At 38.8% G+C, this 16,059-nt stretch overlaps 1 protein-coding gene across 5 annotated transcripts in view; it reads right to left on the bottom strand.

Moving 5' to 3' along the window:
- The window catches only part of SIK2 (salt inducible kinase 2), a 125,914-nt gene that overhangs the window by 31,286 nt on the left and 78,569 nt on the right, over positions 1–16,059 (bottom strand). The gene's annotated exons all lie outside the window — the stretch shown is intronic.

A 16,059-nucleotide genomic window follows, 5' to 3' on the forward strand; every position in this document is an offset into this window, starting at 1 on the left:
GCCCAAATGGGATGTTGGCACTTGCAGGTGGAGGATTAGCTAGTACAGTCATCGCTCCACCTCCTGTTGCTGCTATTATTATCATTATTCATTCAATTTGTCTTCCTCCCATACTAAGTTCCTTCAGAGCAGAGAAGTAAGGTAACGACAGTCTATACTTTGAGCTTTTAGTGCCCTGTCTACAGATAAAGCTGCTCAAGCAAGTTTTGCTGAATGAATATGCTGTGTTCCCTTCTGAAAATGCTTTATTATGCATTAGGAATTGATCTAAGCTCTTCAAAGAGTATTTCTTCTTAACATCCACTTGAAGAATCTTAGTTTTAGGAGAAAGCAGGGTAGAAAGTCAGTGCCTTGGCAGAAGTGATATAACTTGCAGAACTGGAACAGAAGCCAAGTTTGACCACAGAACCCTTACTGTTAACCACCACCTTTGTGTCCTCCCCCTGGCAGCTATTTTTGAACAAGTTAATAATTGTCAGGTTTAAGAAGTGGCAATGGAAAGGAACTTAAAATAAAAGGCTTTTTATTTCTTCGCAGGAATTTGATAATCTGCGTTAGTCACAGTCTGCAGCTGTTTAAAAGCATATAGTGAAATGAGGGGTAAACCAGAGATGTATAGAAATTCAGGATTTCTTTTACCCTGTTTTGTTTATTTGAAAGACACCCCAACAGACAAGGGAGTGGAAGACAGAGAAAGAGATTTTCTTTCTGGGGTTTAACTCCCCAAATGGCAACAGTGGCAGGGGCTGGTCAAGGCCAAAGTCAGGAGTCCAGAATTTCACCTGAGTTTCCCACATGGGTGGCAGGGGTCTAAGTATGTGGGCCAGCTTCCACTGCTTTCCCAGGGACATCAGCAGGACTGGAAGTGCAGAAGCTGGAACTCCAGGTGGTGCCAAGGTTGGATGCTGACACAGCAAGAAGAAGAGATTAATCTGCTGTGCCACAATACTAACTTGAAGGATTTGCTTTTTAATTTATTAGGTGGAATGGACTATACAAGGGTACTTTAAAAAGCTCACAGAAAAAGAGATGAAAAGATTGGCTTATACTGTTGCTAACACATTTTTGAAAGCCATGCATCGTATAACCATCCCTGGGTATATTCAAGAGACTGGTTCTAGGAGGTTCTGCAGACACGAAATTCTACATATGTTCAAGTGCCCAATAAAAATGGTGTGTAGTGTTTACTTAAAACCTATTAAGAATTGTCTACTTTAAACCACCTCTACATTATTACTTATAATCTCTAATACAATGTAAAGTTACCTAAAAAGTTACTATACTGCAATATTTAGGGAAAAAATGAGAAGAAAAGGTTTACAGGTTTTGTACAGATGTGGTCATTCCACAACTAACTACCTTTCACATTTCTGCAATAAGCTGGTGTATTTTTTTCTAATGTTTTTGAGCCATGTTTGGTGGACTACATGAATATAGAACCCAAAGCTATGTCTGGGTAGCCACATTGGTGCCAACCAATGTGTAAAGAGAGTCTCAGTAACATCAAATAATAAAAGAGTTTGACGATCACATGAATTTTGGAACTCACTAGACCATTCTTCTTTCTATGCCTGATTCAGATCCAGCCTACCCTTACTGGAAAGGAAATAATTTTGTAGTTGAATTCTCTGGTGTGCAAGTAAAACTATGGTCCCCAATTTTTGTTTTTGTTTCCATCATAAAACACATGCAATCTTGGAATCACTTTGACTTGCTTTAGCTTTTTAGCTTTCATTAAAAAAAAAAAAAGATATCTACTTATTTATCTGAATGTCAGGGTGACACAGAAACAGGGACATTAAAGAGAACTCTTTTATGTGATGGTTCATTCCTCAAATGCCTGCAATAGCCAGGCCTGAGCTAGGCCAAACAAAGCAAGAATGAGGAAATCATTCCTGTCTTCCCACATGGGTAGCAGAAACATGAGTAGAAGTAGTGGCCAGGATTTGAAATAGTACCCCAATAATGGATGTGGCAACCCCAAATGGTGGCTTAACATGGTTTCACAATGCATGCCCTTTAACTTTGTATTTTGAAATACTTACTGATTTACAGGACTGGGTATTTGCTACAACGGTTAGGATGCCACTAGGAATGCCTATGGCACAGCTGGAGTATCCGGGTCTGAGTCCCAGGTCTATCTCCTATTCTAGCTTCCCACTGATATGCACCTTGTGAGGTGACCAAGTCCCTGGGTTCCTGCCACCCACATGGAAGCCCGGCATTAGTTCTCAGTTTCTGGCTTCAGTCTAGCACCACCCAGCTACTGCAGGCCTCTGAGGAGTTTACCAGTGGGTGGCAGGTTTGTTTCTGTCTGACTCCCAAGATGAAATTAATTTAAAAATGCTTAAAAAACCACAAGCACACAGTATGCTGGTAGAAAAAAGAAAAAAAAATACTCTTAGACTTACAAAAAGAGTTACTACTGAAATAAAGATATCTCCTAATACTTCTCACCCAGCTTCTTCTACTGTGAAGATTTTCTGTAATTAGTACAAGTGATCAAAACCAAGTAACACTGGTTCAACACTCTTAACAAAGCCATACACTTGATCCATTTTGGGGTTTGTTTTCATTAATCTCTCTTTTCAGTTTAGGATTTCACAGAGCATTTAGTGCCGTGTCTTAAAACCCCACACCCATCTTTGGCTCTTAGAGAGTATTAGGTGTTTTATAGACTGTCCCTCAGTTTGGGTTGGTCTGATGCTTCCCTGTAATGAGTTTAAGACTGGGGCTTCTGGGGAGTGAGCCTCAGCGGCGACATGCTCTTCTTGCTGTATCATGTAAGGCAGTTTTAGTGTCAAGTTAAATTACTGGTGAGTTGATCTTGATTATGAGGTAAGTAGTGCATGCTGTTTCCCCAATGTAAAGTTGACTATGTTTCCCTTTGTACTTCATAAATATTTTAGAGAAGATACCCGGAAACTATCATATCTTGCTACCTCTTGAATATTTACCAGCTAGTTTTATCATTTGATTGTAGATCTTGATTATAGTACCAATTATCTGTTGTCCTAATCGTAACTTGTCATTTCCTTCATTCACTTCATATTTTTTTTAAAGATTTACTTATTTTTAATGGAAAGTCAGATATATAGAGGAAAGAGAGAGAGGAAGATCTTCTGCCTGATGATTTACCCCCCAAGCGGCTGCAACAGCTGCAGCTGTGCTGATTTGAAGCTAGGAGTCAGAAGCCTCTTCTGGGTCTCTCACAAGGGTACAGGCTCCCAAGGCTTTGGGCCTTCCTCTGCAGATTTCCCAGGCCACAAGCAGAGAGCTGGATGGGAAGCGGGGCCACTGGGATATGAAGCAGTGCCCACATAGGATTCTGGTGCAAGCAAGGTAAGGACTTCAGCTGCTAGGTTACCACGCTGGGCCCACAAGGTGATGTTTTGATGTATGTTTACATTGTTAAATTCAATCTCATGAGTCAACAAATTAATCACCTCATTAATTACAATTCTTCTCTTAAGGAAGAGTTAGCTACCCCTTCTCATTTATTCCTTGCTTATTATGTTGTTAAACTATATTTTATATTGCCTTGAATATTTAATGCTTTGTGTTATAAGTCCGTATTACTGTTATTTATTTTAATGTTCAAACAGTTTGGCCACTAGGAGTTAATTCACATTAGCTCTTGTGTCCTTTCAACATGTTCCCAGTTTTAAAATATTTTAAGTATTTCCTTTTCTCTATCACCAAAAATGGTCCAAACTGATTTGCTATTTTTCCGCCTCTGTTGAATTAACTCTCCAAGGGGCCCTGGTTCCTTTTACTGACGAATGCTGGTAAGAAAGTAAGACTGGGCCCTAGATGTGCTTACTGAGTTGCTCAAGTTTCCTACAGATGGAAATGACTTGGCCAATGCTTAAATGCCCGCACTGGAAGCCAATTGTTGTGTATGTTTGCTTGCTTTGTTCTGTTTAAAAAACATAAAACTATGTCACAGATGTTTCAAAGGTGCCACTAATCAAAAAAAGAAAAAAAAAAGCTCAGTACAACTTATAATTGGAGATAAATAAACTTGCAGAAAATTCTTTACCTTTAATGGAGATGAGAACTTCTTAAATTTATAGCTGTGCCAGCAGAAGCTGGGAAATGATGGCTTTCCCCTCTCTATAATGCCATAACCTATGTTAACAACACCCTTAAAAGTGAGTGGGAATAATCAGTATGTTTGCAGACTATCAAAAATACATATCTAAATTCACTTTTGAATGTACATTTCATTTTTAAGATGTCTGATGGGAGCAGATGTTTGGTACAGTAATTAAGCTGTCACTTGGGACACTCACATCTCTAGGGAGTGCCTGGGCTCGAGTCCCACCTCTGCATTCTGTGAGACAACACATGACACCTCAAGTGTTTGGGTCACTGTCCCCGTATGGGAGATCAAGATGAAGTTCCTGGCTACCAACTTCAGCCAGTCCAGCCTCAACTGTTACAGGCATTTGGGAAATGAATCATTGGACAGAAGACCTCTGTCTCTACCTTTAAAATAAGATGAACATGAACAAAAATAAAATCCCCAGGGAATGTACAATGTGCTAGCTTGATGCATGTTGTCTTTTTCACGTGAAGATGATATTATGCGTCCATTCTCAAAACACTAAAGCATATTATAGCAAAAGGCTTTGGTGTAACATTGATTTTGAGCTTCCCTGACAAAGGCATATTCACTGACCTGGTCTTTCTGTGGCCTGAGATACTTACACAAGATAGGATTTGGGGTAGTTTTTACTCACAGATCAGTGACTGGACCGATGGAAATCTATCAGGCCTCAAAGGCTGGGTCCTCTATCTCTCGCCTGTCTAATAAGGAACAGATCATGGATATAACTAACCATGTACTAGAATTGTTACTATTGCTTTCTGCTTTGTATTTTTAAAGTTGATTGATTGACCCGTATTTTCTTGGCAACCAGACTATTATTACTGTCATCACTAAATCAGATAAACTAGCAGTGCCCAAACATCATTAGCAAAGAGCCAATGCTTCAGCAACAACAGGGCTTTGCACAGGGTAAGTAAAATGAGCCTGATGATTACTGTCTAGGGGCAACCACACACAACTGAGAATTCTGTTTGTTGAAATAAAATAATGAAACTGCCAAACATCAACATGTATATAAATTACCTGGGGGAAATGCTAACACTCAGATTCTGAGACCAGAGTCCAGCCTGAGAGTCAGCATTTCCTACAAGCTCATGCTGCTGCTTCTTGAGTATCCACTAAACAGAAGAAAACAGAGTGGCCAAGATACAGAAGATATTAAACAGTATGTCAGTGTTTACTGTTACAAAATGATTATAATTATTTAATCATTTCAGGATTTTCATGTAAATAACATAAAGTCTAACCAAGAGAAACTGTGAGGTAAACCAATTCATTTTCTTCACAAAGAAAAAAAGCCACCACAACCATGGAAAACCTACATTCAAGCTAAGAAAAAGTAAATAAATTCTGGGAGTCTGCACAATCAAGCCAATTTAGGATCTCCAGCAGTATATTACAGTGTCTAATTTATAATTAAAAAAATCTTCTTACAGAGCAGCAGATGGCTTTAGGGTTAAATTTATCCTTATTTCTAAAATTACCAATAGAATTTAGCTATCCAACCTCAAAGATAAGTGATACATCCTTGGTAACTACTATAAGAGAAATGAAGAAGACAATTGGGAGGAAATGAAAACTGATCATGAGAGGCAGGAGTGACAGCAATGAAGCCGACCCACTGCCCACCGATCAGCCAAGACTGAAGTCAGAACACAGCTTCACCAATCAGCAAGAAAAGGGAAGTTGTATAGGTCACTTCCTAACATCAGTCACTCTTCCAGGAGAGTGAGGGCACAATCATTGCAGTCCAGATGAAACAGGATCCCACTGACCAGTGGGAACCTGTCCAATTAAAGAGTTCAATGGGCTAAGAAGGAAACAAGTGATTGATCTTATGGTCTAAATGGAGTACCAGCAGTAGAGGAGAGGGCAGTCAGGAGGGGACAGCCAAGGCCAACCACAGTTCAGGCTAGATGCTTGTAGGTATGAAGCAGAACTGAAGGACACAAAGTCTAATTGTGTTAGCTGTTTAACATTTTATACAAACCTAGTGGCAGAAAACAACAAATGCAAGACTTCCAATAAGTATTTTTCCAATAAACACTGTTTTTGCTTCCTTTTTTCAGTTCTAGGACATAAAACTTGAATTATATACATGGTAGCCTTGTCTCAAGGTCTTTTTGTATGAGGAAGGCTGTTAGGAGCAATGACCAGAGAAGATGGGCCACTGATTGAAACTAGAAAGAAAGCAGTCCTCTGTTTAGAATGACCACATTGATGCACAGGTCAGATAAACCAGGCTCCTTACTTATCACTAATTATATTTAAGGTTTCTCAAAAAATTAATTTGTATCAAACAGGGGCAATTAAGAATGACAAGTTATAGGTCTTCCTTATTCCTTTTAGATTTATTAATAAGGCTCTCAGGCCTTGGCTAATTAAAAAAGAAAACATACTAAAGAGGGTTATAAATAATAATAAAAAATTTCAGACTTCATTTCAAATAGAATCAGTTGTACACTGAATATAATTTTAGTTGGCTTTTACTGAGGGTTTATGTGGTGCCAGGAGCCTTAATTAACAATTTATTTAACAAACACTTAGATTGCGCTTAATGCCATGCTCTGTTATAAGTACTCTGCAAATATTAACTCAAGTAATAATCACTATGAGATATGCACTTGTATCATTCTCCCTTTATAGATAAGGAAACTGAGAACAGAAGATTAGAAAATGAGTCCAAGGTCATGCAGTTAGTAGTGGGGAAGCCACGATTCAAACCCAGTCTCGCTCTACAGCACACACACACACCCCTAACACCCTACACTGCCTCTCCATCCCTAATCATCACTAACCTCTACAACGTTCCTGGAAAACAGATTAATTTGTATCTAATAGATATAGAAACCCAGGTACCGAGAAGTAGCGATCAGCCTAAGGTCACAGCCACTACATGGTACGGCCAGAATTTGCATGAGTATTCTGTTACCAAAGTCAGTACTCTATGTGAAGTCCTGTTTGGGTTGTGACTATTTTCTAAAAAACGCCACAATTTATACATTTTTATTCTTGTAAAAGTATTTATTACACATATTTCGGACTGAGGAGAGTTGGAAAACAAATGAAACGTCACTCACCAATTTAGCCTCAACATCTAATGCCATAATAGTCTAGACTAAACAGCTAGGAGAAACAGTACTGCAATTACTAAAAGCTGACACCGCCCTGCATTTAGCCTGTTACTTTGAATGTCTCAACAGCTATTTTCACAAGGACTTGTGGTCTCAAAACTTTTAAAAAAAGATTTGATTTATTCTTATTCTTTTTTTAAAGGTGTATTTTTATTTCTATCGGAAAGTCAGATTTACAGAGAGAAAAGGAGAGACAGAGAAAGATCTTCTATCCACTGGTTCACTCCCCAAGAATGGCTGGAGCTGAGCTGATCCAAAGCCAGGAGCCAGAAGTTTCCTTCAGGTCTCCCACAAGGGTGCAGGGTCCCAAGGCTTTGCAACATTTTCTACTGCTTTCCCAGGCCACAAGCAGGGAGCTGAACAGGAAGTGCAGCAGCCAAGATACGAACTAGCACCCATATGGGATCCTGGGAATGCAAGGCGAAGATTTAGCCACTAGGCTATCACACTGGGCTGGCGGCCTCATGATTGAGGCAGTGAATGCACGCAGTTACGTGTGAGTCCTGCTCAGCAGCACCTGAAGCCTTATCCTCTGGAGCACGCTAATCTCAAAGGAAGGTGTTTGTATTTATTAAAATGAATAATTTCTAATATTTATATTCCGCCTTTTGCTTTATAAAATTTAGACCTAGTCTGGTTTGTGTCTCTCTTCAATCTCAACATACAAGATGGTTAACATAGTTCATTTAGTCTGCTTGAGCAGATATTCAGAAATGTACCTATCCTGACTACATAAGCACATGTGGCATATACATACTGATACCACAGTGTATCCCAAAGTTATGTAGAATTTATTTTAAATTAGAAAATTTAGAAAATATTCAAGGAGATGGAAAGAAATTTACCCTGATTTCACCATCATAACATATACATATATCCAATTATCACAATATACCCCACATATACAACTGAAATTTAAAGATAAAAAGCTCTGCCCTGCAAAGGAAATACTTACCAAAGTAAAGAGACAGCCCAAGAGTGACAGAAAATATTTACAAACTATAATATGACAAGGGATTAGTAACAAGAATACATCAAATACATCCAAAAATTGAAAATAAAAATCATATGATAGTTTCAACTGATGCAGAGAAAGCATTGGATCAAATCCAAGATTCCTTCATGTTAAAAACCCTAACCAAGGCTGGCATACGAGGAACACTCCACAACATAATCAAAGCAATTTATGAAAAACCCAAAGCCAGCATCATACTGAACGAAGAAAGATTGGAAGCATTTCCACTAAGATCTGGAACTAGACAAGGATGTCCACTGCTATTTAACACAGTACCGGAAATACTTGCAATTGATAATAGGCAAGAAAATGAATTACGGGAATTCAAATTGGAAAAAGAGGAAGTCAAACTATCTCTGCAGACAATACCATTCTTCATATAGGAGAACCAAAGACTCAATAAAAAGACTGCTAGAACTTATACAAGAGTTTGGTAAAGTGGTAGGGCATGAAACAAATGAACAGAAATCAACAGCCCTAGTGTATGCAAACAACTCCAAGGCTGAAAAAGAACTGATCAGTATGATACCCTTCAAAATAACAGAGAAGATACTGAAATTCCTAGGAATAAATCTACCTAAAGATGTAGAAGATTGCTATGAGGAAAATTACAAAACATTTAAAAAAATAAATAGAAGTCCTCAAAAAGTGGAGAACACATCATGTTCCTGGATGCGGAGAGTCAATATCATCAAAATGACCATATTACTGAAAGCAATATACAAATTCAACATGATTATAATCAAAATACCTAGATCATTCTTCACAGAGCTGGAAAAAATGATTCAAAAGTTCGTCTAGAAACACAAAAGACCACGAATAGCCGGAACCATCCTGAAGAATAAGAACTTCGCTGGAGGGGTCACAATCCCAGATCTTAGGACATATTACAGGGTGGTAATAATCAAGATAGCCAGGTGCTGGTATAGAAACAGAAAGCAAGACCAATGGAGCAGAAGAGAAACATGTAAAGGGAGCCCACACATGTACAGCTATCTAATCTTCGACAAAAGAACAGAAAACAACCCAGGGAGTATATCCAAAGGACCTGACACATGAGAAAGCAACGTGCACCCCTGTATTCACTGCAGCACAATCAACAATTGCAAAAACTTGGGAAACAATCTAGATGCCCACTGACAGAGGACTGGATAGAGAAACTGCTGTAGTAATGATCAATATGCTGTGATCCTAACTACTCAGCTGTTAAAAATAATGAAATACAATTTTTCACAGCCAAATTGGCCGAACTGGAGACCATTATGCTAAGACAAATGAGCCAATCCCAAAAGGTCAGATATCACATATTTACTTCAATATAAGATCACTTGCAAAAAAAAAAAATCTCAATGCTGATATGGCTAGGGCATGGAATGGCTCTTGTTTCAATTTGCAATTTTGTAGTGTCAAATCTAATTGTTTTTGCTGTAAATCTTCTTTCACACTTTATAGCTATCTGTATCTCTCCCAAGAAGTTTTTGCGATTCATTAACTGATCATCCATAAGAGATGGACTGCTTGTAAACACTTGAGATTGTAAATGTCCATTTCAACACCATTTTGCTACATATCATTAGTGATGAAGGTCTAGTTTTTAAATTTAATTCCTTCAGCATCAGAAGTCACATGCTAGTATCTATTCCTATAGAAGATTTTCGATTTCCTGTTTTTACCACTCTTATTATGCATTTTTATTTTTGTAACATGTTTGTTAACCTCATGTTGATGAAATTTACTACTTTCACCCTGTTGTGGACTCTGCTCACTGGTTCTGTAATTTAGGGGATATATAATGGAAGTGTAGCAGAGACTTATATGTTCAGATATGGAGACAGAGTGCGGTATGTCTTCATGCATACAGACCAAAGATGGACTCCCAGTGAAAGAATTCAATACATCCTAACAGTAAGGTGATGGATGCCTACACTGTTGGGAATCACTTCCATAACAGCATGATGGACTGGTGACTGTTCATGAAGGACATCTACTGTAAAAATAGAGGGAAGATCAATGGGAGTTACGTGGGGGGAGGGACCTTGGGGAAGGGCCTGGGCAACTCCAGAGTCTGTGGAACTATATCATAAAACAAAATAAAATATTTTTAAATGTAAAAAGAATTTATAAGAAACTCTAATAATTCAATACAAATCCCACAAATAATGTGATTTAAGAACAGCAATAGACTTAAATACTCTTTTTTTTTCCCAAAAAGATATACAAATGGTCAATAGGTACATGAAGAAAACACTAGACACCACTAACCATCATGGATATGCTAATTAAAACTACAATGAGGGAGGAAAGAAAGGGAAGAGGAAGCGCCATTAGTATCTTGGAACTATACAGAATCTGTTTTTCTGTATTACTATTACATTAACATGAGAACTGGTAAAAATTTTGTTGTAGTAATGATCAATATGCTGTGATCCTGACACTCTAATTTATTACTAAAGTCCTTTAAATAAAAGCACTACAATGAGATATCACCTCATTCTAGCTGGACTATTATCAGTAAGATAGACAGAAGAGGTGCTAGTGAGGGTACAGTGAGTGAGGAACCCCTGATTATTTTTGGTGAGGACGTAAATTAGTGCAGCCATTGTGGAAGAGAGTATAGAAACTCCCCCCAAAATTAAAAACAGAACTATGATAATAATCCGGTAACCCTACTGTAGAATATTTAGCTAATAGTAAAATCAGTCTATCAAAGAGACATCTGCATTCCAATGTTCATTGCAGCTCAATTCCCAACAGCCAAGACACACAGGAGACAACCTCAAGTGATTATTTGCTGACAAATGGATAAAGAAAATGTGGTGAATATATACAAAGTTGTTGCAGATGACAAGATTCCATTCTTTTATGGCTAAGTCATATTCCTTTGTATATATTCACCACATTTTCTTTATCCTTTCAGTTGTTAGGTAAGACAAGGCAAATACGGAAAGACAGGCACCACAGGATATCACTTAATGTGAGAACTGAAAGGTTGATTTCATAGGAACGAGTAGCATGAAGCAGTTGGGGGGAACAGGTGGAGCGAGCAGTGGAGAAATGTTGATTAAAGTACTAAATTACAGTTCAATATGAGCTAAGAAGTTCTATTGCAGAGTAGGGTGATTACAGATAATGATATTGCATTGTATATGCATTTTTTTAAATGTTAGAATAAAAAGATTTTAGATGCTTTCAACAAGAAAAATAAAAAATGTTTGAGAAATGCTTACCCTAATTTAAACACTACACAACTTTATACATACGAAAACATCTCATGGCACCTCGTTAAGTATGTGCAGTTTTTATGTATCAGTTAAAATGAAAAAGATTTTTATAAGGAAGCAGGAAAATATAATTTGAATAATTTAGCATTTTATTATGGATTCTTCCAATTTCTTTTCCTGTATTAGATGATTTTAGAATTCAACAAGTATCAAGAGTTCAGGACATAATGTGTTTACAGATAAGTATGACTGTCAAAAACTTACAAAAATCTGCAAATTAAAATAAATACCCTAGGGTCTGGCATGGTAGCCTAGTGGCTAATGTCCTCGCCTTGCACGCCGTGGGATCCACGTGGGTGCTGCTTCATGTCTTGGCTGCTCCACTTCTATTCCAGCTCCCTGCTGGTGGCCGACGAGGGCAGTCAAGGACCAGCCAAAGCACGGTCACTTAGGGAGTGAACCAGCAGATGGAAGATCTTTCTCTATATATCTCCTTCTCTCTGTATATGTGACTTTCCAATAAAAATAAAACAAATCTTCAAAAATGAATAAGTAAATATCGTAGATGAATTCCTTAAAGACATTGGAATGCATCCAAACATTTTGTGGCATTTGGAATCCTCCATGAGCTAAGTCCCGCCTACCTGCCTCGACTTTTTTTTTCTTACTGACTTATGAAGAGTTACTTACTTTATATGAAAGGCAGAGTTAGAGAGAGACAGGGATCTTTTTTATTTTCTAAAGATTTATTTATTTTTATTGCAATGTCAGATATACAGAAAGCAGGAGAGACAGAGAGGAAGATCTTCAGTCTGGAGGTTCACTCTCCAAGTGACCACAACTGCCAGTGCGGTGCTAATCTGAAGCCGGGAGCCAGGAACTTCCTCTGGGTCTCCTACACAGGATGGCTCTGGGCCACCCTCAACTGCCTTCCCAGGACACAAGCAGGGAGCACGATGGGAAGCAGGGCGCTGGGATTAGAAACGGTGCCCATATGGGTTTCTGGCATGTGTGAGGCGAGGACCTTAGCCGCTATACTACCACACTGGGCCCCCTCCTTTTTTTTAAAGATTTATTTTTATTGTAAATTCAATGCAAAGAGAAAGAAAAATCTTCTGTCCACTGGTTCACTTCCCAAGTAGCTACACTGGCCAGAGCTGAGCCAATCCAAAGCCAGGAGCCAGGAGCCTCTTCCAGGTCTCCCACATGGGTGCAGGGTCCCAAGGCTCTGTCTGGGCTGTCCTCGACTGCTTTCCCAGGCCACAAGCAGGGAGCTGGATGGGAAACAGGGCTGCCAGGATTAGAACCAGCGCTCATATGAGATCCTGGCACATTCAAGGCTAGGACTTTAGCCACTAGGCCACCGCGCTGGGGATAGACAGATCTTCCAACTGCTTGTTCACACCCCAAATACCACAACAGTCAGAGCTGATCTGATTTGAAGCCAGGAGCTTCTTCCAGGCTTCCCACACAGGTGTAGGAGCCTAAGGACTTGAGCTGTCCTCCACTGCTTTCCCAGCCCATGAAGCATGGAGCTGGATTGAAAGTGGAGGAGCTGAGACCTGAACCTGTACCATAGGGATGATGGTGCCGGAGGTGGTGGCTTAACATACAGCATCATGACGCTAGCCCGTAGGCTCTTTTCCTATCATTCTTCTCTGATACAGGCCTGTTATTTTTCTAAACAGTCGAGTTTTGCTGGCCCGACTTTGCATGTACAGAACCATCTACTTGCAATAGCAACTCCGTTCCCTAATGTTACCTTTCCTTCTCTTTCTCTCCATCTCCTTGAACCTTCGTCCCACCACAAATAATCAGCTAATCCAATTTTAGGAAAGAATTTCCTTGAGTCTTCCAGTCAGGGAACAAAGAGTTAGTCTTTGTTTTAATCTCACAGCCTTGAAAACAATGGTCATTTTATGTTATACTTACTTACAGATTTTGTTATTTACTTGATTAACTCCTTGGGGCAAAAGGTTTTTTTTTTTTTTCCATGGCTGTTGTTTCTGTGTTGAAGTATATGAATCATCAGGGCTTACCAGAGGGGCATATTAGATATTTAACAAATATTTGGGGTTTGAGGTTATTCAAGATGCAGAGAAAAATGTTAGTAAAATATATTTGAGTGCTTATATATAGTCTCAACCTGTGAGGAGTAGCAGCAGAAACATTAAATGCACAAACAGGACGGAATCCAACGTGTAGTCGGTGAGTACCTCTTGAGGAATGATTGGCAAATGTTTGGAAACTTCAATACAGTAGACAAGAAGAAATAATGACATGGTTAGAATGGCCTAAATTTGAACTAGAGATCTCTCACTGCGTCACCTTAGCAAATCATTTATTCTTTTTTGAAACCTGGCAACTGCAATGCTTATCCTAAGGCTATTGTGAAGATGAAATGATTTAAGTACCTACATAGCACTTGAAAGCAGTAAGGGCTCAATTAAATGCTGGTTGTTTAACCAGCTTAACCAAAGAAGACAACTTTAGCTGTATGATTTTGTTTCTGCCCTCTAAGTAATTACAAGGCCACAAAGTTTAGGTATTCAAAATTAGGAATAAAAAGAGTAACTATATCAAACCAATCAAATCCCTAGACAACACATAATGACATTAGAAAACTTGAGATGATCTATTTCTATGGTAGGCTAGAATTACAGTAGAACTATCATTGTCAGGAAAAGGCTGGCTATAATCTTAGCGCAACATTTTGTAATTTTACATTCTAGGTTACATTGGTATTTTCTTTACAACATTTTCAAGTAACATGGCACTCTATTTCTTAGCTCATATGTCACACTTGCAAGCCTTTCTCTGCCCAAAGAATCCCAGAATATTGCTGAGGTATTGTTTCTGTAAATTGTTTTGTTTTGGTAATAAAGGAATAGAAAGGTGAACTGGATTTCCACCTTTTTATACCAAAAAAAAAAAAATCCAAATAAGTGCACTGTAAAAAATAAGCAAAAAGGAGAGAATCAAGTAAAGGCAAATAAAAAAGCTAAAGAGGAAGATGAGGGAGGCACAGCTAGCAAATCCTATTTATAGCCCACAGCCCATACAGGCGCTTGTTCTAGTCCCCATTGTTCCACATCATAAACAGCTTCCTGCTAATGGCTTGGGAAAGCAGGTAGGACAGCTTAAGGCTTTGGGCCACTGCACTCCAAAGGGAGATCTGGAAGAAGTACCTAGTTCCCAGGTTCGGCTGGCTCAGCTCTGGCTGATGCGGCCATTTGGAGAGTTAACAGGCAGAGAGAAGCTCTCTCTCTCTTCTATCTGTTAATTCTCACTTTCAAGTAAAATAAAAACATCTTGAAAAAAAAAAAAGAGGAAATGAGACAAAAGCTAAATGGAAGAAATGAACATGCATTTTACAAAATAGGAAAAAAATCATAATTTTACAAGAAAAAATGTCCACATAGCAAATTAACTTAAAACACTTAATCAGACAATGTTATTAAAAAGTTTACAAACTACAAAATGGAAAATCCACATGGTATCCTATAACATAACTAATACTAAATTTAAAATAAAAGGAGTTAATGCTATTTACCAAGACAAAAACAGATGGGAACTGGCATAGAAAGAAATCAGTTAAATGTACAACTCAGGTTAATTGATAACAGATACTGCAGGAAACCAACAGCTTCCCCCCAACTTTTTGAATTTAGTGAGTATTCCTTGCAGGTAGTCATGCAATAATATCTTGGTTCACTCTTCTCACCTGTGTGTTTATTGGCTCCTCTCAAACTATAGAACTAAACATCACTACTTGTAACTTTGCCAGCCTTTGAACCCGTCTCTAGCCATGGGTGGGCAGTAAGTAGCCTACGAATTAAGACACAGCATGACACACCCATGTCTCACAGTGCAGTACCTGAGTTTCACATATGGCACCAGCTGCTGCCTCCGGTTTCCTGCTGATGTACACTCTTGGAGCTAACAGGTGAAGGCTCAGGTAGCTGGGTTCCTGCTATTCATGTGGGAGACGTGGATTGAAGGCTTGGCTCCAGGATTTGGCCATTGGGGGATTTGGGGAAGTGAGCCATGGACAGGGCTTTCTGTCTCTCAAACCCAAGAATTTTTAAAGAATCACAAAGAAGAGACAGAGGAGCTTTCCATCTGCTACTTTACTCCCCAAATGACCACAATGGAAGTGGAGCACTTGGCACTCAAATCGGCACCCATATGAGGTGTTGGCACTGCAGGCAGAAAATGAGCATGCTAACACTACCACGCTGGCCCCCAAAATGACATAATTCTAAAAACCTGTAACCAAAATGAATATTGCCTTCTACACTTTCAACCTCTATTGTTGCTGCTCCGGTTTAGATCTGTATGTATTCATTAGAGTACTGTATTAAGATTATTCACTAATCTTTCTTCAGTCTCATCAACACTCTCCATTTATTTTAACTCTGCTGCTGAGGCACACTGCTAACACAAAAATCCAACATCTTACTCAAATCCCACTTTATCTCCATGTATAACGTAATATTCCAATAGGCTAAGACTTCCTATTCTCTATAGAATCAAGTCCAAAATCTTTTGTTTCTTTAACTACACCATCACTAC

This window comes from Ochotona princeps, chromosome 4 (assembly GCF_030435755.1).
Source record: "Ochotona princeps isolate mOchPri1 chromosome 4, mOchPri1.hap1, whole genome shotgun sequence".
NCBI lineage: Eukaryota > Metazoa > Chordata > Mammalia > Lagomorpha > Ochotonidae > Ochotona > Ochotona princeps.